Source organism: Lygodium microphyllum, chromosome 17 (genome assembly GCF_053477565.2).
Source record: "Lygodium microphyllum isolate KBCC chromosome 17, Lygodium_microphyllum_v1.1.10, whole genome shotgun sequence".
Lineage (NCBI taxonomy): Eukaryota > Viridiplantae > Streptophyta > Polypodiopsida > Schizaeales > Lygodiaceae > Lygodium > Lygodium microphyllum.
Window position 1 is genome coordinate 22,983,671 of NC_141151.1, and position 22,699 is coordinate 23,006,369.

Genomic DNA, 22,699 nt, shown 5'->3' on the forward strand with positions numbered 1-22,699 from the left:
AGGAGCTAATTTGACAACTGGATGTCTATCTACACTTTGCAGTCTACGCTTTTCTATTCTAAGCCAAACATAATCATCAACTTTGAAATTCATAGCTTGTCTTTTCTTGTTGGCTTGTTTGGTATATGATTGTTGGGCTTTAGCAATCATATCCTTAACCTCATAAAAAATACTATTATGCATAACAGCAATATCATCAGCACTCTGTATTCTATTAGACAAAGATGCAACATGTGTAGATAATCTATATCCATAAATAACTTCAAAAGGTGCTTTCTTTGTAGATGTGTGCGGTATATTATTGTAAGGAAACTGTAATAAATGTAAATGAGTATCCCATGTCTGAGGTTTAGAGATAGTGTATGCACGTAAAAGATCTAAAATAGTGCTATTTGTGGCTTCTGTTTGTCCATTTGTTTCTGAATGAAATGTAGATGAAAAATCAATCTTTGTGCCTAGATTTGCAAACAGTGTAATCCAAAAATTATTACAAAATCTAGGATCTCGATCCGAAATAATCACTTTTGGCAATCCATGGTTAGTAAAAACAGTTTTCAAAAATAACTGTGCTGCTTGTGATACTGTTAAAGTTTTCTTACATGCAATGAAATATGCTTGCTTACTAAATCTATCTACAATTGTCCAAATCATGTCATGGTTAGATTTAGTATTTGGTAAACCAGTAATGAAATCCATAGAAATATGTTCCCAAGGTTTAGATGGAATAGACAAAGGCATTAATAATCCATACTGTTTACCATGATGTCTCTTTATTCTTTGACAAATCAAACATTCAGAAACGAAATTAGATACATCTGCATCCATATGCGGCCAATAAAAATCTTCAGTTAACATGCGTAATGTAGAAATGATACCTCTATGACCTTGATATGGGGGACAATGAATTTCATTCAAAACAAAAGATCGGAATGGAATAGTAACACACAATCTCTTTTCAAAGAACATAAATCCATCATTATATGACAATGAATCAACAGGAATGAAATTATTGTGAACTAATTTTTGCCAATCAGAATGAAAAGTAATATCCTAGTGATATGTGTCTTTCATAGCAATCAAAGAATCAAAAGATATGATGGAAATATTATGAATTGCAGGTCTTCTACTCAATGCATCGGCAACTACATTTTCTTTTCCAGGTTGGTATTGAATGATAGGATGGAAACTTTGAATGAATGAAGCCCATTTGATATGACGGTCAGAAATTTGGGGTTGGCTAAGTAGATGTCTAATGCTTTGCTGGTCAGTCTTTATCATGAATTCTGAACCCATTAAATAATGCTTCCATTGTTTTAATGCTTGTACAACTGCTAAAAGTTCTTTGTCATAAGTGGAATATTTAAGCTCAGAGGGTTTCGGCTTAGAACTAGAATATGCTATTGGATGGTTGTCTTGCATTAATACGGCTCCTATTCCTGATCCGCTAGCATCGGTTACAACTAGAAAGAATGGTCTATTAAAGTCAGGCAATTGTAGAACAGGGGCATTGGTTAATGCACGTTTCAGTAAATCAAAGGATTTCTGCTGATTTTCAGTCCATTGATAAACAATTCCTTTCTTAAGAAGTTTGGTTAATGGTAAAGCAAGTAATGAGAAATTACGTACAAACTTCCTATAGAAACTAGCAAGACCAAGGAATGAGCGTAATTCATGTACATTTTTAGGAACAGGCCAATGCAATATTGCGTCAATTTTCTTAGGATCAACTTTAATTCCTTCTTTTGATACAATATGACCTAGATATTCTATTTCTGTCTTAAAGAATTCACTCTTTTCAGGATTTGTAAAAAATTGATTTTCTTTCAGTAATTGAAAAACTAATGATAAATGCTCATAATGCTCTTTTTCACTTTGACTGAACACTAAAATATCATCAAAGAAAACAATCACACAATATTGATATTTTAGAAAAATACAGTTAATCATTCTACTGAAAGTAGCAGGTGCATTAGTTAATCCGAATGGCATGACTAAGAATTCGTAATGGCCAAACTGTGTCATGAATGCAGTCTTAAATATGTCGGATCTATCTAGCCTCACCTGATGATATCCATACTTAAGGTCAATTTTACTAAATATAGAAGATCCTTGCAGTTTGTCCATAAGGTCATCAACTCTAGGTATAGGATACTTATTCTTAACAGTGATCTTATTTAATGCTCGGTAGTCAATACACATACGATAAGTATTATTCTTTTTCTTGACTAAGAGCACAGGTGCACCGAATGGAGAACTGCTAGGTCGAATTAAGCCTCTATTTAGTAATTCTTCAACTTGACTCTGGATTTCTTTTTGCTCTATTTGATTGTGCCTATATGGGGCTTTGCAAGGTGGTTGTGTGCCAGGTATTAGGTCAATCTTATGGTCTTCTGGACGTGATGGAGGTAAACCTGGTGGTAGGTCTTCTGCAAAACAGTCCTTAAAATATGCAAGAAATTCCTTATGCCTAGGGTGCATATGATTTTCCTTTGCGTGCAATTCATTCACCCAAATGAGATATGATTTAGTATTCTTGCGTAGTGCACGTTTTGCTTGAGTATGCGAAAGCAGTGGAAAAATATGAGATGCATGCATACCAAATAATGTAATAGATTTTCCTTGAAAATTAATATTCATTGTGTGTGTGGAATAATCTATATTAGGATTATGTTGGTGTCTCCATGGCATTCCTAGAATAATGTTGCTTGACTGTAATGGGACAACTAAGAAATTTCTTCTTTCAATATATGGACCAATTTGAATTTCTAAATCTTGAACTTCTTGTGTGCCATTGTACCTAGTGCCTAAAAATGCAGTTTTTATGCGATAATGCGTAGGTACAGTATGCAATTTTAATTCCTTTACCAATTTTGCTGAAATAAAGTCATGGGTACTACCGTCATCATGCAATATAGTTCTTTCTTTTCCATGCACCATACATTTCATAGTCAACAATGAATGTGAAGTAGGCATACTTGGTAAAGTGTCGGAAGTAGTAGCAGGATCATCTTCTTCTTCAGTGAAATCCGGCATATCCTCATGCTCGTCTTCGTCCATAGCTCCAAGGTAGTTGATATGTGCTGATGGCTTCTTTGAATGACAATTTGCTGCGAGATGCCCTGGCTGGTGACACTTGTAGCATACTATTGGCTTGGCTTTGGTCACATTATTTGCAATGGCTGGAAGTCTAGGTACATTTGGATTTGCTTGTGGAATAGGCTTAGAATTTGAATTGACAGTGGATGGTAATGCAGGTGGTTTAGGCCAATTCTTGCGGAAAGATTGTGATGAGAAATGACCTAGATTAAACCTTCGAAAATTGGAATTGAATTGTTTAGATCCATAATTACCATTGGCTTGGAATGGCTGTGGTCGTCGATCTCTTCCGCGTAACTTATCTTCAGTGTCGTGAGCTAAGGAGATGGCGTCTTCAAGGGTAGCAGGCTTGAACATGTTCACTTCAGCGTAGTAATGTCCAAGAAGTCCAGACATATACTTCCGCTTATGTGTCGTCTCTGGTACGTCTTCAAGCATGCGTAACTGCAGGAGTGCATTCCAAAAACGCTCTGTATACTGTGGAATAGGCTCACGATCTCGCTGTTGAAGTAGATCCCATTGTTTGATAGCCTTCTCATGAAATTGCGATGGAAGGAAATTTTGCATGAACTTCTTCTTGAAATCTTCCCAAGTAGCAGGACATTCTATGCTCTTGCGGACTACAGTCCACCAAAGTGATGCTCTATCTATCAGATGATTAGTAACACACTTGATTTTATCTTTTTCGGGATAAGTTTCCTCATGGAAATAGTCATCAAACTGGCTAATGAATGATAAAACAGTCTTTCCTTCTCTTATGCCATTGAAAGTGCGGAACTTGAAACTTCGTTTACTTATCTTGGATTCCTTGCGAATGGTTTGTGCTTCAAGAGTGGCATCGATGGTACGGCGAATCAAATCTTCAGCTTGAGGTTCTTCTTTATCGGTGGACGCTCTTTGTAGCTTTGTCAATTGCGCTTGCAAGGCTTGCCTAGCTCTTCGCTCTTTTTCCAATTGCAGCATGATAAGATCCAGCTTTTGTTCCATGGTAGGCTCGGGTAGGTCGTCTTCAGCCATAGAATCATCCATATGTGGGGTAGTCATCCTGTAAAACTCAACAAACCTTTCTTACTCAAAATCAGTTAGCGGGATGAGCGTAGCTCAAATTTGGGGTTACAAGGCTATGTATTTTTGGGTATTTCCTTCTTCAATTTTCAGAAATTCTGCAATATTTCTGTCTCCGTTTGCGGAAAGTACTTCAAGGAACTTGTAGATAGGTAGAACACCTTGCTGCGAACAACTTTCCAGTTCAGAGTTTTTACATACGAACAAGTCTTCTAGGAGTTTTAAGCACTAGTCAGTTCTAATTTAGGCTGACTTGCAGAGTTGCAGACTTGCAAAGTTGTTGACTTGCGGGACTTAGGCGGACTTGCAGAACTTGCAGAACTTAATTACCGTCGACTTGCGGAACTTGACTTCAGAAGTGCGAGACCCAGAGTTTGAGAACTTGTCAGACCTGTGTAACTTGCAGAGAGTTGTGTGATTTAGCTTAAGGAATTAAGCTTAAGCTTAAAGGTGGACTAAACAGGCCGCCGTTTTTTTTCGTGAGAGGGGGGGCCGTTTTTTTTGGCCGCGCGAGAAATTCGGAGGGCTCTTCTTGCAGATCGACGTGAAGTTGTGAAGCTTAATAAGCTTCTTAAGCTTTCTCTAAGCTTATTGAAAGAAATTATGATAAAAACAATGAAGCTTATCTCTGGTTTTCAACGACTTGATGAAGGAGGTGTTTGCGTGGTCCTCCGCCTGCAGAGCCTGGTCCTTCGCGATCTGACAGTGGAAACAGGGGTTCTTGATCACCAGAAGTCTGCCTGTATCGACGGTTCACGATGAGATTGACTGTAGAGTCCGTTTGTTCCTGGAGCTCCGCCTTCGCCCAAGATTGGTAGCGATTGGAAGCTCTTGATCTCTGCTCCGCTCTGATACCACTGGTGCGCAGATCGGTCGTAGATAGCTCACGTGGTGAATCCTGGAAGGTCCCCAAGAACAAAGTACTCTACCTTTTTGTACAAAAACCCATGTAAAAGCATGCATGACAAGAGGCAAGAGACAAATTGGGTTCAATCTCCCCCATGCCTTGTGTGAGCGCTTCACAAAGCATGTATTTTATGTATATTTCCAATCTTCATGCTCAATAATAGCCCAATTACAAAAATATGACAAGCTTTTTAGCTTTTGAGTTTGCTTTCTACAAAAATAGGAAAATAAAGCTAATGGACGGTGCCCATAGTGTCTGGCACGCCCAATCTCAATGTCCAAATAGAAATAACATATCCAGGCGCATAAGCGCATACAAAATAATAATAAATAATCGATGTCTCAATAGACATAACAAAATATAGGCGTGACGCCTATCAAAATATAGTCCAAAGGTCGAAAATCCGCTAGACTCCAATGCTTTCCTCCGCCACTACTGCTATCTCTACACATCAACTGAAGCATTCACAATCGTTAGTAAAATAATACAATTAAACCGACAAAAGTGAATACCTAGCAGTCTTCAGCTACATAAATAAATCAACTGGTTAGAAATAAATCCTAACCTTAATTTATTACGAGTGCGCACTCTAAACTCATAAACGTTTATTAATTTAATATGCATTTTGCGGAATCACCCGCTATGGAATCACCCATGTACACACTAAATTAATGAAACGCCCGAAAAGGACAGGCGTCCCCATCAACTTCTCGCACAAAGAATCCTCTTTGTGTATGAGCCCCGGTCATCTAAGTTTACGGAATCCACTGTAAAACCTCACGGAATCCACCGTGGAATATGCCTCCTGGCATCAAGTCCAGAGAAGAATCAAGATAAGAAGTTAGAGAAAAGGATCTTGGATCTAGAGAGGCTAGAGTTAGACAGAGAAGCGATAGTCCAACACTATTCCATGCAGGCTAAAGAGAGGAGGAAGACATTTAATAAGAAGCTAGCTAGCAAACACATAAGGGAAGGATCACTTGTGCTATGCTATGATAACCGCTTTGATAACAGAAAGGATGCTTAACTTGTGTTCAAGTGGGAAGGGCCATTCATGGTCATAAGGAGATATCCAAATGGCCGCTATAAGCTAGGTGACATGGATGGAAAGGTTCACAAGACAAGGGTAAATGGATGGCGACCGACTGAAACCTTATTTTCAAAGAAATATGAACACTTTGGTGTAGTCATTCAATGAAGAGCCACAAATGAGGGGGTGTAGTCCTCTTTGCTCTATTGGACCATCATTAGCAAGCTAGAGGCATGAATGCCTCTAGCCTAAGGGGAGGGCTAATGATCCGGATTTTTTACAACCCAGATTACTACCCCAAAATTTCGCCAAAACCCCTATCAAGAGCTTACCATATCACTTTGGGTTTACTCTTCAAGCACTATGCATGCTACATTGCTTCTCGATTATGATAACTCTAGCAAATGGGGGAAACAAGTTCTTAGGAGGCATGTCAATGTAAAGAGTAAAAGGGATGATTATCTTAGTGAAGATGAAAATGGATTACACCTAGGAATTGAGTGAGTGCATAGATTTTTCAAAACAGTAGCCTCCAACTACACATGGGCTCCGCCTGTATTACTAAGATTTGGAATCTATCACCATCATTAGAGGACACCTCACCCTAGCACACAAGTCAATATCCACATCATGGTGTCATTTGGATCTTACACAAAAGCTTACAAGCATGGACCCCTTCTGTCACATGCTTATATGTATTTATATATATATGGGGGACTAAAGTCAAAGCAGCTTTTGGAAGCCGTTTTTTATAATCTCAATAACTCCCAAGAAAAAGCGAATTTCAAGAAAATTCATGCGATGCTCGATCGGTTCAACCTGGTCCACAAAGTTGCAGAAGAAACTTTTTTCAGATTCTTCACGGATTTGAAGTTACGAAGGCGCAGACTACTGCTACATGAAATTTGCTTCTCTCTTTCACCACACCAACTTTCCATTCTATCCTTCTTGTAAATATATTATAATAATGTGCTTTGGGCACCCACATTTTGTAATCTAGCTCCATTTCTCTATTTTTTCTACCACCACCCTTGGCTTCTTGCATGATGACCAAGATGGAGACTTGTCCCATCCACTATTCTCTATATTTTCAAAGATGCCATACATCATCTAGGATTATGTTAATCAAGAAGATTAGCTTAATCTAATCCCTCATGGAGGCTATATAAAGAGCCCATGGAGAATGGGGGGGGGGGAAGGACAATGACAAGCCTATAAGAGCACTCTAGAATACCCTCATGCTAGTCCATCTCTTTGAGGTGAGCTATGAATGAGTTCTTTTATTATGTAGTATAATGGCAAGCTTCCTCTACCTCTTCTCCTATTATCTCCCTCTCTTCTCATCTTCTCATTCCATGTAGCATAATGGCAAGCTTCCTCTACCTCTTCTCCTATTATCTCCCTCTCCTCTCATCTCTCTCTCTCATATTCTAATATGGTGTCTAGTACATATATTCTCTCTTGTAAATTTGTGTCTTGGTTCTCTTGATTCTCTTTGAGAAAATGGATGTCCTAGTCCATCCTCCCTTTGGTTAGGTGGTGCCCCTCTTTAGTTCTCTTAGTGAGGATTGGAGGTTAGATGGGTAAGAGGCAACCCGTTTATCATTTCAGCCCTCAACATCACACACGTAAGTACCCAACCGTTCGCTTTGGACCCCAAGGCTCAGTTGCAATATAACCCAAAATTCTATACTTGGCTCATGCGCAAGCAAGCCTTATACCCAAACGCCGAATGCCTTGGATCTCCTAACCTTCGATCCTAGGATTCTTCTCAATCTAGAAGGGGAGAGGATACGAGGGTAGCACGAAGGTGAATAGGGTGAAGGTGAAACAAATTAAAACTAATCAAGATCAAGTAAACGCAATAAACACCTAAGAAATGGGTGACGTAGGAAGGATGCCACAAACCAAGTCTGAAGAGGAAAATTCGTATTGGAGTTTAATGTTGTCCTTCAACAAACATAAAATCTCTCTTTTCAACAAATTCTTATATGTATAATAATTATAGCACTAATGGGAAGTATGATTCATGAGAGGAATGAGAGATGTCGCAACAAGACTGGGCTCACCAACTCCCCTTCATAGAAGAAGAGAGAGCATGATACGACATCAGCCTGGAAAATCGAGCTTATAGTCAGCTAAAATTCCACAGCATTCACAACCTTGAGAAGATGGTGGCCAAGGAGCAGGCTGCAAGGAGGATAGTGGAACAATGCTACCTCCACAAGTACCTAGAGAAGTTTTCACAAGAACCTGACGACATGAAGTGTGTGGAGTTCTTGAGAACATACAACCCCAATCGAGATTGCAGAATGGTGATAGTGGGAAGGTGGGACAATGCCTGAAAAGTGTAGGTACCACTAACCTAGGCCTTGGTGGAGAAAGCATTGGGACTGGAACCTAGGGTGGAGAAAAAAACATAAAAGGGATATGTATGCCGCCTTGCTGAAGGTTAATAGGGAAGAAGTCTTGACAAATGACAGCATCAGCTTACAAGACATCCTCGATGCTGAGATTTTCCTACAGGCAAAGTTGGTGCATGTCCTTTTCTCCAGCCACCAACGCTAGAATTCCCTTATACACCGGATCAGTGTACCTGTGCTAGAGAATGTGGCAGGCCACACCTTGGATGAGGTGGATTGGAATCGTTAGGCAACAAACAGGCAAGTGGAGAATCCCCCTCATCTAAGAATACGGAGAGGAAGAAACCCTCCTCGAAAGCCTCCTTCATTGGGTATGGAAGCATACTAGGTCATCATCCAAGAGGCTGTGAAAGAGGCCCAATAGGAAAGCAAAGGAGTAGATGAGACCCCAGACAAGTTGCTAATCCATAAAAAAAAGAGCAGTTGAGCAACCGGAAAGAAACCGAAACAGAGAAGGAGGAGCGGGAGGCTCAATCCATAAGAAGAAAAACAAAGGAGTTCACTGGGAAGGCAACTCATAGGAAGAAACAGAAGGTGGGCAGGAAAAAGGAAGAAGAAGATCCAAAAAGAGCAAAAAAGGAATCCCTGAGAGAGGTGACGGAGTGGAAAAAGAAGGAGAGGGAAGAACTAAAAGGTTGGCCGAGGAGGCAAGGAAAATAGAAGAAGAAAGAGAAAAAAGAGCTAGGGAAGAGGAGGCAGAGTTGACAAGACAAGAGGACGAAGACATGGCCAAAGCAATTCACTGATGGATAGAACAATAGAACCGACTTGATGGCCTAGGGACCTTAAGTCCACCTAGGGAAGATAGACCCAACTTAAGTGCACAAGTACCTGAAGCCATGCTATCCACGGTCATCGAGGGCAAGGGTAAGGCCCCCCTCCATCCCATCTCGATCCCCTTGGTACTTGACAGCGAAGCCACCACTGCCATCCCTAGCATTCTGACCGGCACCGACATGGACAACTTTGTGGCATGGATGCAATACATTATCAATAAGAAACTAGCACAAGAAATGAGCGGGGAGGCCACAGCCACTGGGCACAAAAGGCCAACTATGGATGCCGAATCTAGGCAAGAGCTAAAACAGCAAAAAATAGAAGCCTTGACCACCCCAATCCCCACCACCATGATATCGCATGCAAATCATGATGAATACGTCAATGAACTGCTCTCACAGTTAGAAAGCTCAAGGGAGGAAAGGAGGATCGCGGTGGTTGAGCTGGAGGCAGAAAGGGAAGCAGTAGCAGCCTTCCAGCTTGAAAAAACAAAGCAAATGGCTGTGTAACAAAAGGAAATTCTCGACCTGAAGAGGGAACTGAAGACCAAGGAAGAAAAGGAGCAAAGCTGGCGGCGACATCTCATAGATGAAAATCAAGAGCTCAAGAAGATGCAAAAAGAATACGACTTGTTGATCATGCAATACAAGGATCTAGTAGCGAAAATAGGGCAGATTGAGTAGGGCATGAAGGAGTTTACCGTAGGGGAGAAAGGGAGGAAACAAGAAGAGGAGCACCACCACCGAGAAATGGAAACAATGATTGAAAGGCTGAGCCTAGAAAGAGAAGAACATGAGTGAATGGGCAGAGAATCAAAATATTAGCAAATGGAGGCTCACAGCCTTGGTGCAAAGACAAGAAGAAGGCATGGAAGAGATGAAGAAAAGGGCTGAAGTGTGGGCAAGCTAGAATGATCAAAGAGTGAAGACCTTGGCGCATTGCCTAGCTCTGGTAGAGAAAGAGAAAATCCTAGCAAATGATAGAGTAGAGGCAGCCCAAGTGGCCTTCCACACTCAGTAAATCTTCCAGAACACCTTGATGGATACCACGCATGAGGAAGAAGGGAAATTTGTGGAGGTAGTGAAAAAGAAACTAAGCATAGTGCATAGAGCCCTACACGCACAGGGCTACACATGCCCTCCCAACCCATGGTAGAGGGGCTAGGCCCAAGGGAACACTGTAGGTATCTGCTATCGGCCGGCCTAAACCCCCAAGAAATTGATGCCTTAAGGTTTGTAGAAGGGATGCAACAACAAGAGTACCCAGGGAGTGAGACAGAACTGCACGTTGACTGAGGAGGATTCGAAGAAGAGGTGGTTCCACAACCCCCTTCACCTCATCCTGAAGGGCAAGGGTAGCCAATAGACGCATCTACGGACAAGAAAACCACCCTAAGGGAGAAGAGGAGGAAATTGGTGGAAGAAGCTAGATAAAGATTAAGAGCTAACCCTATGACCCAACCCTCTATACCCCTCGCGCCATTCCCAAACGACATGCCCCCCAGTTTTCATGCAGAGCTCATACTTTGGGAGAGATAGGAACATGCGAAGCAACCCTTCACCTTTAGTTTCCTCACCCCAATGCCCTGTGCAGATTTCTTCCCACCAAAATAGTGGACGAGGTGATCAATGTCGGAAGCTGCTTGAGCCAACAATGGTGGTTGCTAGAAAGAGAAAAGATTCCCACCCTTTGAGCCAATAGTGCCAACCACTGTGGCGAAGGCACATCTGCGATGACAGTGTCTTTGCATGGATGGCCTTCTGTAACACTCTCCCTTCAGAGAGGAACGACCCTGCCTACATGGCATACCATCGACGATAGTGTCTTTGCATGGATGGCCGTCTGTAACACTCTCCCTTCAGAGAGGAATGACCCTGCCTACATGGCATACCCTCGACAAATAGGAGTAGACTTTGATACAAATGCCCGTGACCGTTACGACTTCCCTGTAATATACAACCCATGTACGACCACTTTAGCCTAGGCCCTCACCTTCACCTCCAACAGCTTAGATGTCACCATGACACGCTTTATCACCGATTTCTTTTCCTACCTGGATCCCACCGTCATCATCACTTATAACTATCTTAGGCTCCTAAAAATCCTACTTAGGCAAGACCCCACCCCAGCCGAGAACGTGGCCTTCCCCCACTCTTTTTTGATCCTAATGCAATCGATAGCTGCACGATGACCTGCCTCATGATGCGGGCTAGCCTCCTCCCTTCTTTCTGCATCCCTGTTCTTGAAGACATGAGCGATAGCCGGTTCACTTGATGTAGCTATCCTTTCCTCTCCACCTCTCCCCTCCACGTTCGTTTGAACCTTAAGAATTTATTACAGGGTCGGAGATTTTTGAGCCACTCCATTAAATCTCCTTCACCACCCCTCCTTGAGGATGAGGACTAACAAGTCCCTACAACTAAGCTCGATCCAAAAAAAAAAAACGCATCCGCACGCTGGTCCCGGCACACTGCTCACAATCCCTCCACCTAGGGGTCCTTAAGTTAAGCGTGTTTGGTGACTGCAGTTGGCCGGCCCCACTCCTAACCCCCTAGCCCTTTTTTGCCCCCACTTCATGCCTAGGGTCCACCAAGGGCAGGACACACCTAGGGAGTTAACACTTGCCTATGGTTAGACCTATCACCCTACGCTACACTCACCACACCTCCCTACTGCACGAATGGGGTCCTCAAGTGTGGGACATTACCCAGGCCTACTTGTGGTCAGACCTAGCTCCTCGTTCCACCAGCACATGCATAGGGCACCCCACAATAAAGAAGACACTCCCCTTAGGTAAGAGCACTGCACTTTCTCCTTGCAGCCACTCCAAGATGCGCCCAACCATCAACTTTGGAGGCCCCATTGCCCACTTGACAGTATTTCCCATGCTCCCATGGCAGCCCAACCTGCCTATGGCCCTACTACCGCATGCACTTCCCCAATAAACAGCTTGACGTGCCATGGGACTGGCACCTGTCTTGGTGGGGGGTAATGTTAACCTCAAATCGGAATGGTGGAAAAATAAAGAAAAAAGCGCAAAAAGAACAGAAAGAGAGCAAAGGTGTAGAGGCGGCCTCGAAAACTAAACTGAGGTAAAAATAACAATTTTAAAGAAAAGGCACCTCAAAAACTCTAAAAACTCTTGTAAAAGAGTGCCAGGCTCCCTCCTGTGCCACTTGTAAAGGAATAGATGGGTATAGGCATGAAGCAAGAAGTGGGAATTAGGAAAAGGGACCTTGCCACAATGGCCGGTCATGTAACAAAGGATGGGTGCCCATGGGGGTTTTAGGGTTTGTATATATAAAGTTCAAAAAGTGAATGAAAGCTCATTCTTTGGTGTGTGGCTAACAAGAGTCCTCTTTTCTTCTCTTCTTCTCCTCCTCTTCTTGCTAGTGTGTGTGCTCTCGAGGGAGGGAGTGTGAGAGTGTGAGGGAGGAAGTGAGTGTGTGGAAGTGAGGGATCAAGAGGGTGAGGCTCTTCACCATCTCCTCTTCTCTTTTCCTCTCTCTTCTCTTCCCTTCTCTTACCTTGCACGTGGGTATGGAGAATGGAGCTTGGAGATGGAGGAGGTTTGAGGATGCTTGAGCTAGCATCTAGGATCGTGGGGCTACTGGAGGCAACTCGTTTCGGCATCAAGGTAAGCTCACTACGCCCCGAGAGGATCAACGACGCGTTAGCTAGGTGAGAGATAGCTATGAGAGTTCACGTGGAACGCTTGAAGCAATAAGCAGTCCGTGGGTCTTGGCGGTTGAGCGAAAGCTCCCACACCAGTCCACATCCAAATCCCAATCTCCTGTAGGCCTTAGACCCTCCTATGAGCGTAGATCTATTCTTACCTTGGCCTTGGACCTAGCCACAAATATGGGGGCTTACTTAATCACATGCATTAATATGATTGGATGCCACCTTTACCATGCTAGCTAGGAGCTATGAACAACTGACTTAGGCCTCCTTGACGAGCCATTAGCTACAAACGTATGCTCCTTGCCATGCACCTATGAAGAATTTGAATTCATGTTTGTCAAGATTCCCATGGTAAGCCAAGGAATTGATTGCCAATGAGATCTCTCGAGAGCAAGCTCACAAACAATGATTAATCACATTCTATAGTAGGAGCAAAGTCTGTGCAACAAGCCAAGAGCTCAAAAAGCTAGCCGACTCTGACTCTTCGTTTTTGTGTAAATGGTATGCTCTTGGTCTCGAATGGGAATAAGAGGGTTGCCAAATTATGACCAATATTAAGCAAAGATGGACAATCAAAACCTCTGAGTATGATCCAACCTATGTGGCTTCTACCTTGTCTAGAGTATTGGCCATCGGTTGCGATTGGCCATTGGAGGAACATGTTATGGTCCACACCCCTATTTCGATTGAATCCTAACCAAGGAAGAACTGCACATCACTAAGCAGGATAAACTCTGGTGACTTCCTAACTAATGTCCTGACTTACATTACACACGTAGGCATTAGACCCCATGACATGGACCATCAAGTGTGCGAAGTCCCTGCAAACTTTTGATGCTAACAGGAATTGTGGCACTGTGACGGTGAGGCAAGGAGGACAATGAGCAACCATGTCAACAGCAAGAAGCCTTGAGCAAGAGGATAGTCAATTAGCAGCAAGGCTTAGAGTTGTCGAGATAGAGGGAGAGGAAAAGGATCACTCTCAAAATCCCCATAAGAAGAACTCAATCCACCTCTGAGGAAAACAAGGATTTGCAAAGGGTGGACGAGGAATCAAAGGGATTAGAAGAAGAGGATTGGAAGAGACAAGAAGAGGAGGAAAAATGACTAAGGCAATAGGAGGAGGAGATTGCCTTGGCCATTCAAAGATCTTTGGAGTAGCCCTCCCCATCTCATGAATCAGCAATGATGAGCCCAACAAAGGAGGATGTGCCAAGCATGAGTGCAACAATTGAAGAAGTGGGACCAAGACCAATGCCAAAAGGCAAGGGTAGAGCCCTGCTGCACCCAATCCCACCTATCATGGTCGCACCAACAATCACCCAAACATAAGGAACTATACAAGGGGAAGTCAATGAAAGCAACATCATGGCCTAGGTGTAGTACTTAGTTAGTAAAGTCTAAAAAGTTGCACCTACACCTAGCTAAGGATCCCCCCTTGTAGCAACAAAGATGCCAGTAGCACAACAATCGACGCAGAATTACACCAAGGGCCAAAGGTACCCTGCTCAGAAGTGTCAATCACTTTGATGCCTTTGGCCTTGCACAACAATCAAGATTAGGAGGAATTAGTAAAGTATTTGCAAAGCCAATTCAACAAGGCAATAGAGGAAAAAAAGGCCGCACTTGCACAGCTTGAGGAAGAAAAGATTGCACTCGTAGCTTATAGGGTGGAGCAAGCAAGAGTGATGACCATCATAAACATGGAAGTAATTGTTAACCCCAACACGAAGAAAGCAAAAGAAAGCGAAAAAGACGTAGGGCAAAGGCGGAAAAAAGGTAGCCTGACTGAAGAAAGAAGAGGAAAAAAGACCAAAAGCGCAAGGGCAACCTTAAAAGTCCAAGGCAAATGCAAAAGGGAAAAGGTGCATTTTAAAATAAAAAAGCGCACCCTGAAATCTTGTAAAAGAGCCCTCTCACCCGTGCAATTTGTAAATGTAGATAGGCGGTGGAAAGGAATCTAGGAAGACAGAAGGACATGAGAAACGGGGCCTAGGCTAATGGCCGGCCATGTAAAAAAAAAGGGGGAGGACCGCCCATGGAAATTAGGGCATGTATATAAAGTTGAAAAGTGAATGAGAAGCTCATTCTCGTGTGTGGCAGAAAGCTTCTTCTTCTTCTCCTCTTGTTTCTTGCCTTCTTGCTTGTGTTTGAGAGAGGGATTGAGAGAGTGTGAGGGAGTGATTGTGTGAGAGTGAGGGATCTTGGAGAAGAAGCTCTCCATCTTCGCTCTTCATCTTCTTCTCCTCTCTTCTCTTCTCTTGTCTCGTGCGTGGCTATGGAGGATGAAGCTCATGGGAGAGGGATTGAGGTTGCTTGAGCTTGCCTCAAGGATTGTGGAGCTGCTGGTGTGCAAGAGAGAGGAGGGTACTCGATCGAGCATCAAGGTAAGCTCACTACACCCATAAGGTAGGCATTGCGCGTTGGCTATGTGAGAGGTAGCCATGGCTGCTCGGTTCGAAACACTTGAGAAATAAGTGGTCCGTAGGTCTCGGGGTAGAGCTTGAAGGGCTCCCACATTTTGGTTCCGTTGCCGGGACAAACGGAATCGAGCCTTGAGCACAGTGCACATCAGATCAAGCATGGAAGTAGGGTTTGCAGCGTGAACCAGTGCTCGAGATAACTAGGAGATTTAGGAGGTTTTAATCCATGGAACAGGTAAGTATCTGGGTTTGTTGGAAGCATTAGATTAGGACTACTGTTTTGCATTTCTGTTTTCATATTGTCTGCACTAGATTAAGGTTAGATTAGGTAAGAAAAGAGAAAATAGGGGTTTTGGTTACTGCTGGAAATAGGAAAACAGGGGCCATATTTAAGTTTTTGGGTGAAACAAGGACAGGGAATTGGCTGTAAGGTTCTGCAGTGCTGGGAAAGGACCTTAGAGGTTTGGGAAGCCAGGACAGACCTCATTTCTTTAGTTGGCCCTATGAGAGAGAGAGAGAGAGAGAGAGAGAGAGAGAGAGAGAGAGAGAGAGAGAGAGAGAGAGAGAGAGAGAGAGAGAGAGAGAGAGTTTCTGGTTCACAAGACGAGGAAACGCGACCCCGATTCTAGGCGCGTTTGATTCGTGCTGCTTTAGGTGAGTCCAGTGCGTTCCATTGGCGTTCTAATCGGTCATGGGAAGTTTGTGGTGATTGAGTGTAGCAAGCATTAAGAAGGATTCAAACGCGCTGGAATCGCGCCCGCCGTCGACGCAGTCGGACCAACCCGCAGTGGTCCGATCCCTAGAATCGGACCATCCAAGTTCTGGAGTCGGACCGTCCGACTCCCAGGATCGGACCGTTCGACTGAGAGAAAGGGGACCAGACTGGTTCGATTTCCATAATCGGACCGTCTCGATTAGACGTGCCACGTGGCACTCGGATTGCCCCTTATAATCGGACGCTCAACCATCCGATCGGACCATCCTGTCTGATCGGGCCACTCGGACCAGCCTGTCCGATCGGGCACCTCGTCCGATCAAAGAAATCGGACCCACCCTTGTCCGAATCGGACCAGTCCAGAATCGGACCACTTCAAAAATAGGGCCATCCTCCTGGTCCGATTCCTAGAATCGGACCAACCCCCATCCGACTGATTAGAGTCGGACCAGACTGGGTCCAATTGCCAGAATCGAATTGTCCAACTCTCAGAGTCAGACCATCTCGGTCTGATTCCCAGAATCGGACCATCTTGCCAGAACACAAAGATAAGGATCTTTTGCTGACCCGACCACAAACCTGACCCCAGAACGCAACCCTGAACATCCCCAGAACCCAATTTGGCCATTAGAACCTCAGAGATTAATCGAACTCAGGGTTTGAAAAAACCATAGAATAGCCGAAAACCGAGTTGAAAACTCAAATTAGGCTAAGAACGTGGGTAGAAACAAGGTGGAGTTTGCATTAAACTCTTTCTGCATCGGCATTTCACTTTTGTGCTCCACTAAACCTGCACAGCAAGAAAAGAGAAAAGCCTGTTTTCGCACCAAGCACCACAAAAGCACTAAGCACAATGTGTGAGTAAGGATCGACGTTGCTTTCAAATAACAAGGAACACATCTGGATACCTAATAACATTAAGGAACCCACTAGAGACCCCAAGACTTAGACAGGTGCCTGCTGAGCGCCCTACTAGTAGTACCTGGAGAAAACACAAAGACACGGGAAGCAACAAGATAGAGGAGTGGAAGCTACCGGAACTGATTGGATTCATCGAGAATCTCGTGGAGCTGGAAGCAGAAACAATGTCGAGATCAAGAGGCGATCAAGGGGAAGACCAATTAGACTTAGGAGAATTTCCAACTTTTGTCCAGGAACTGGTACACGACTACGATCTACTCACCAGGACTGAGATCCAAGGTAGACCTATAAAGGAAGTGGTGGCTAACCTAGAAGAAGAGAGAAGAGCTATCAAGAGAGCGTTGGAAGGCATAATTGCCTACAACCATGAGCAAAGGGCTAGAAGGCTGCAGTAGGACGTGGATATGTACGAGGCTAGAAGAGTACTAGACCTAGCTGGGGTTGCCAAGTTCGGACCGAATGTAGAGAGGGAATGGGCAGTAGAGGTTGGCATGACATTGAGTGAACTGGTGGAATAGTGACTCATGGACAATACATTCGTGGAGCAAAGTGCTACTACCCTAGCCACCGCGCTACTGTCAGGATTGGGAGTCACGCAAGGGGCTAAAGGGCAGGCTAGAATTCCCATAGTAGCAAAACAACTAGCTCAATACGAACCTAGCAATGACCCGTACAGCTTCATGGAGTAGTTCAAGCAAGTATGTCAGGCGAACGGTGTTACTGACCCTGCGCAGCGAGCTCAAGCCTTCGGCATGTGCTTAGGCAACAAGGGGAGGACCTGGTATTCTAGTCTGGATGACGCAGAACGTACAAACTTCGCTCGCCTTAAGGGCCTCTTCATCAAGAGGTTTTCGGAGGCAGGGTATTCGGACAACCTCATTGTTAGGTTGATGAATATTAGTCAAAGGGAGAAGGAGGACGTTAGGGATTATGTTACCCAGGTGCGCAGTCTGTATAAGAGAATCCTTGCCAATGAGCGACCTACCGAGAGGGCAGTGTCTACAGTATTCATGAACGGGATTCGAAGCGAGGAGCTCTACAAGGCTTTGGCCAGTAACTCCACCTTACAACGAGACATGCTAGCTCGAGTCTTCGAGGAGGCAATATGCGTAGATGATCAACTCATGGAACGTGGCATAAGGATTACCAACCGAGATAGTGTGAGCCAGAGAGACCCCGAGAGATCAGCCATCTTAGGGGAAAAAGTAACTGCTAGCGCGCAGGACAAGGGAAAGAGTGTAGACCACGACCAAGGGATGGCAGAGATGAGAATGGAGATTGTGCGATTGCAAGAGCTCGTTAGAAAGCCTGTGAGATTGCATGTACAATTTGTGTACTGCGGCAGCAATCACCTCCCAGTGGAGTGCCAAGATCCTAGATCTCGGCCGTGCTCAATTTGCGGTAGATTCGAACATGATGCAGCGCATTGCAAAATGCTGAGGAGACTCCCATATATGCAGTAGTACAACCCTCCATACTTAGGTAATAGGCCACCTAATTTCTTTGGCAGGGGAACCCAGTTAGCTCTTCCAGCACCAATTGACCCAAGACCTGTTGTGCCTAGGCTGGAGATGAACCCAATTGGTATACCCAGGCCACCAGGGCCTTTTGTGACCCACCCACCTAGTGATGCTCCTGTTCACTTTGTGGAGGAGCCTAATGAGGAAGAGGCATATGTCAATCTTTATGTATCGTACGATGAGGAGGGCAATCCAGTCCTGATGGACTATCGGCCAGTGCCGGTGATGGCTTTAGGAAGAGGACGAGGCAGAGGATTTGGAGGGCCAATCCAGGATCCAGTCACATGCTGGACTTGCAGCCACCCAGGCCACATTTCATCACGCTGCCCAGAGCGAGAACAAGCTAACAAGGACAAAGCGGATCTTCGATGCACAAAGTGTGGAATCACACATTTGTTTCTTGATTGTCCTAGGCGGAAGCCATCAACGAGTGCTGCCAACATGCCATCGGTGCCTTTGGGGCTCTTTGGAGTTGAAACTTTCGGTAGTGAGGATACACCCATCCCACTACATGCTATGACGCGAGCTCAAATGAAACAAGCAGGCATCTCCTTGCCAGGGCCAAGTAACCTTGATGCAACCTCAATAGGGAAGAAAAGCCAGAGGAGACGGAAAAAGAGAACCGATGCGAAGATAACCCTTAAAACCGAGGAAACGACTATGCTGGTAACGGGAAAGAGGGTCACAGATGCAGAGGCAGAGACCTCGGCTCCTAAGACAGCAGAGCTAGGAAGTGCCAAGGTAGAGGAATATCCCCATCCCAAACGGCAACTCGTAGCTATAGCCAAGGTCAAGGAGTGGGTCAAGGACACCCAAAAGCACCTTGAAGATGTTGAACCCATATTAGAAGACCCTATGGACTCCAATGTTAGCACACCAGTCTCACCCTCAAAACCACAGGTTGGGAGCATGCCTACACCACTAGGAGTGACTCAGCAGCAAGGCCGGGGGGAAGCTTACCAGGGCAGACAAAATGCATGGCCTAGAACTGCCAGCCTCAGAGGAAGACAAGGGTCCAATAGCCTCCTCACAACTTTGTTGTCCACCCCAATAACTCTAACCCTGGAGGATCTGCTTAGGCAAAATCACTCCTTGTGGCAAGAGTTAAGAGACTCGATCGAGGGACACGTAGAACTTGTGGGTACTGATCCGCAAGACCATGATGCAGTTACACGGATCCCAAGCCTAACTCTACATGCAGATCCTAAGCCCTTGCACATCAATGCTTTTTGGGAAGGCACTAAAATGCATGCAGTTTTGCCCATCCTAGCCTTAGGAGACATGACTCAGAAGGGAATTGTAGACACAGGCGCCGCCGGTGTTAGTGTGCTAAACCATGCGGTCCTAGAGGCATGGGGAAACCCTCCTATAGAGACTGCTAGATTCAATGTCACGCTAGCAAATGGAATGAAGGTAAGACCATTTGGGGTCTTAAAGAATTGGCCGATAAAGATTGTCGGTGTGCAATTCTCGGTAAACTTCATTGTCATGAAGGGAGTGGATTACGACATACTATTAGGCCAACCTTGGATGAGGAATGCACGAGTCATAGAGGATTGGGGCAATGGATTGATTTTCCTAGGGAACAGAACGAGTGCAGTAAAGGTAGAGATGGACACTTGGACAACGACACCTATTGACCTTGTTGCCATCTCGGCTACGCTAAAAGGCGATACTCAAATGACCAAGCCCTATGGGTCGCTCACTAGATATATTCCTTGCCCTGAGGATGAGAGGGATTGGATGCACATGTTGGCAACCATTGACCTACCATTCTCGGATGAGGAAGGACCACATCAGCAGGCTATTAAAACCGCTACCATGCCAACTGAGGAGCCAGTTGTGCCACTTTGCATGATGGTAGGAAGCTCACTCAACCCAGGCAAACAGGCCTTGTCCCACATCCCCAACAACAAATTAGAGCTTCAAGAAATCGTAGAGTATCTGACCGATAAATTGGACGACAATTTGGCTGCTAACTTAAAACCTCTACATGACCTTCTAGCTAAACCAGAATGAAAATGGACTAAGGTCCACAACCTGAACTTGTTATATAACTGGGCTTTAGTTACTGACGACAAGGAGACTGAAGAGAAACGCTTAGGGGATGATGAGCAATCGGAAGGACAGGACCTGGACGATGAGGAGTATGAGGAATGTAGATCTACGGGAGAAGAGAGTGAAGAAGAAGTAGACACGATAGAGTACGACACGGAGGGAAAAGCGATAGAGCAAATCAGGGCAGACTTAAGGCCTAGGAAAGAAGGGATCAGTCGACACAAAAAAGGAGTCATGCTAATGGAGTGTGACAGATCCTGGCTGGAACAAGCCATAGATTACAAGCAAGCTGGAGTAGCACAATGATGGGTAATCCCAGTGCTCAAGACAGAATCACCTACGGAACTAAGACCCCCTGGGGAAACACCTTCCTCAAGCGAAGGATGCGAGTTCAACTCAAAGTCGGAAGTTAGCACTGAGAGTGATCCCGAGATACCGCAACCCTCTGAGGTCAAACGCACCAAGGGAGACTTGCCAGTCCACCTGAGGCACATAAGGCTAAAAGAGGAGGCCAGGAAGCAAGCGAGGGACTCGGAAGCGGAAAGGGAGAGGAAACCATAGGATCTACCCAAACGGTTTACAAAATTTAAAAAGGGTGACAGAGTGGTGGTCTTGTTAGGTGCAAAAAGACAAGGTCAGACTAGTGAACCGATCGAGGAACCCGCCAAAGTGAAAGAGGTTAACTTGGCTAGGAAAGGCAAAAAACCAAGACCGGTGTTGGTTGCAGATGACTTGGCGGAGGAGGAAGAGACCTAACTTGTTGCGCTCTTGCAAGAGTACGTTGATGTGTTTGCTTGGACATTGGACGACTTAAGGGAGTCGACCCTAGGGTCATGACTCATAACATCCCAATGGTTCCAGATGCAGTGCCAACAAAACAACGACCTTACTGCATGAATCCTAAACACGCCCATGCAGTGAAGGAGGAGATTGATAAACTCATGAGGGCAGGTTTCATATATGAGATCGAGCACATGGACTGGGTGTCACCTATCATGATTGTCATGAAGAAAAATGGAAAAATCCGAGTGTGCGCAAACTACAAAAAGGTGAATGCCACTACGAAAAGGGATAACTATCCTTTACCTTACACCGAGGGTAGCAGGGAAGGATATTGCAGTTTTTTGGATGGTTTCTCGGGTTACAATCAAGTGCAAGTGCACCCTGACGATAGGCACAAGACTGCCTTTGCCACGGAATGGGGTGTATTTGCCTACATGTTGAGTGTTGAAATGACTTGTTTTTTGGCTGATTTTTGTTGTTTTTGAGAGCTGAATGGTTGATTTTAAGGGATGATTGATTGATTAGGAAGTGGATTGAGAGTGTTTTGGATGATATTGATTGTGTTTTGGAAGTTCATGATGTTTGTTGATAGTTCTGTGATGTTCTGATAGGTTCTGAATGGTTCTGTATACCTTCTGTTTTGTTCTGTTTTGGTCTGTTTTGTTCTGATTGTCTTCTGTAAGGAGGGATGAAGTATTGATTGATGAAGAATGAGATATTGTGAAAGTTTAGTGAATGGTTTGTGAGAGTTTGGAATGATTTGAGAATGAGTTAGGAGGTTTTGATGACCTTCTGTAACCTTCTGTAGGTCTTCTGTAGAGCTTCTGCTTCTGTTCTGTTTCTGTTCTGTTCTGTACTGTAACTGTTCTGGTACTGTTCTGTAGACTGTTCTGTAAGTGTTCTGTGGAATGTATGTGTGATTTTGGGAAAGTTTTCTAGCCTTGGAAAGAGGTGAATACAAGTGCAAAAGAGCTGAAGGAAGTGGAAGAAGTAGCTGCTGAAGACTCAAGAGAAGACTAGAGTGAAGTGACAGTAGTGAGCTGTGAAGAGACACTGTAGTGGCTCTGGTGACCCTTCATATCAGACATACCTCTTGGGAGGGGTATCCACGACCTAAGAGTGATTATTGAGAGTAATTTTGAGAGATTGTAGTGAGGATATGATGTATTATTGATGGAGTGTGTGAGAGAGAGTCAGAGATAGCCAATTCTATTGAAACAGAGTGATTGTATATGAGAGATTGAGAGAGAAGACTATGAAGATATTGAAGAAGAATACTATGTGATGTATTTCCATT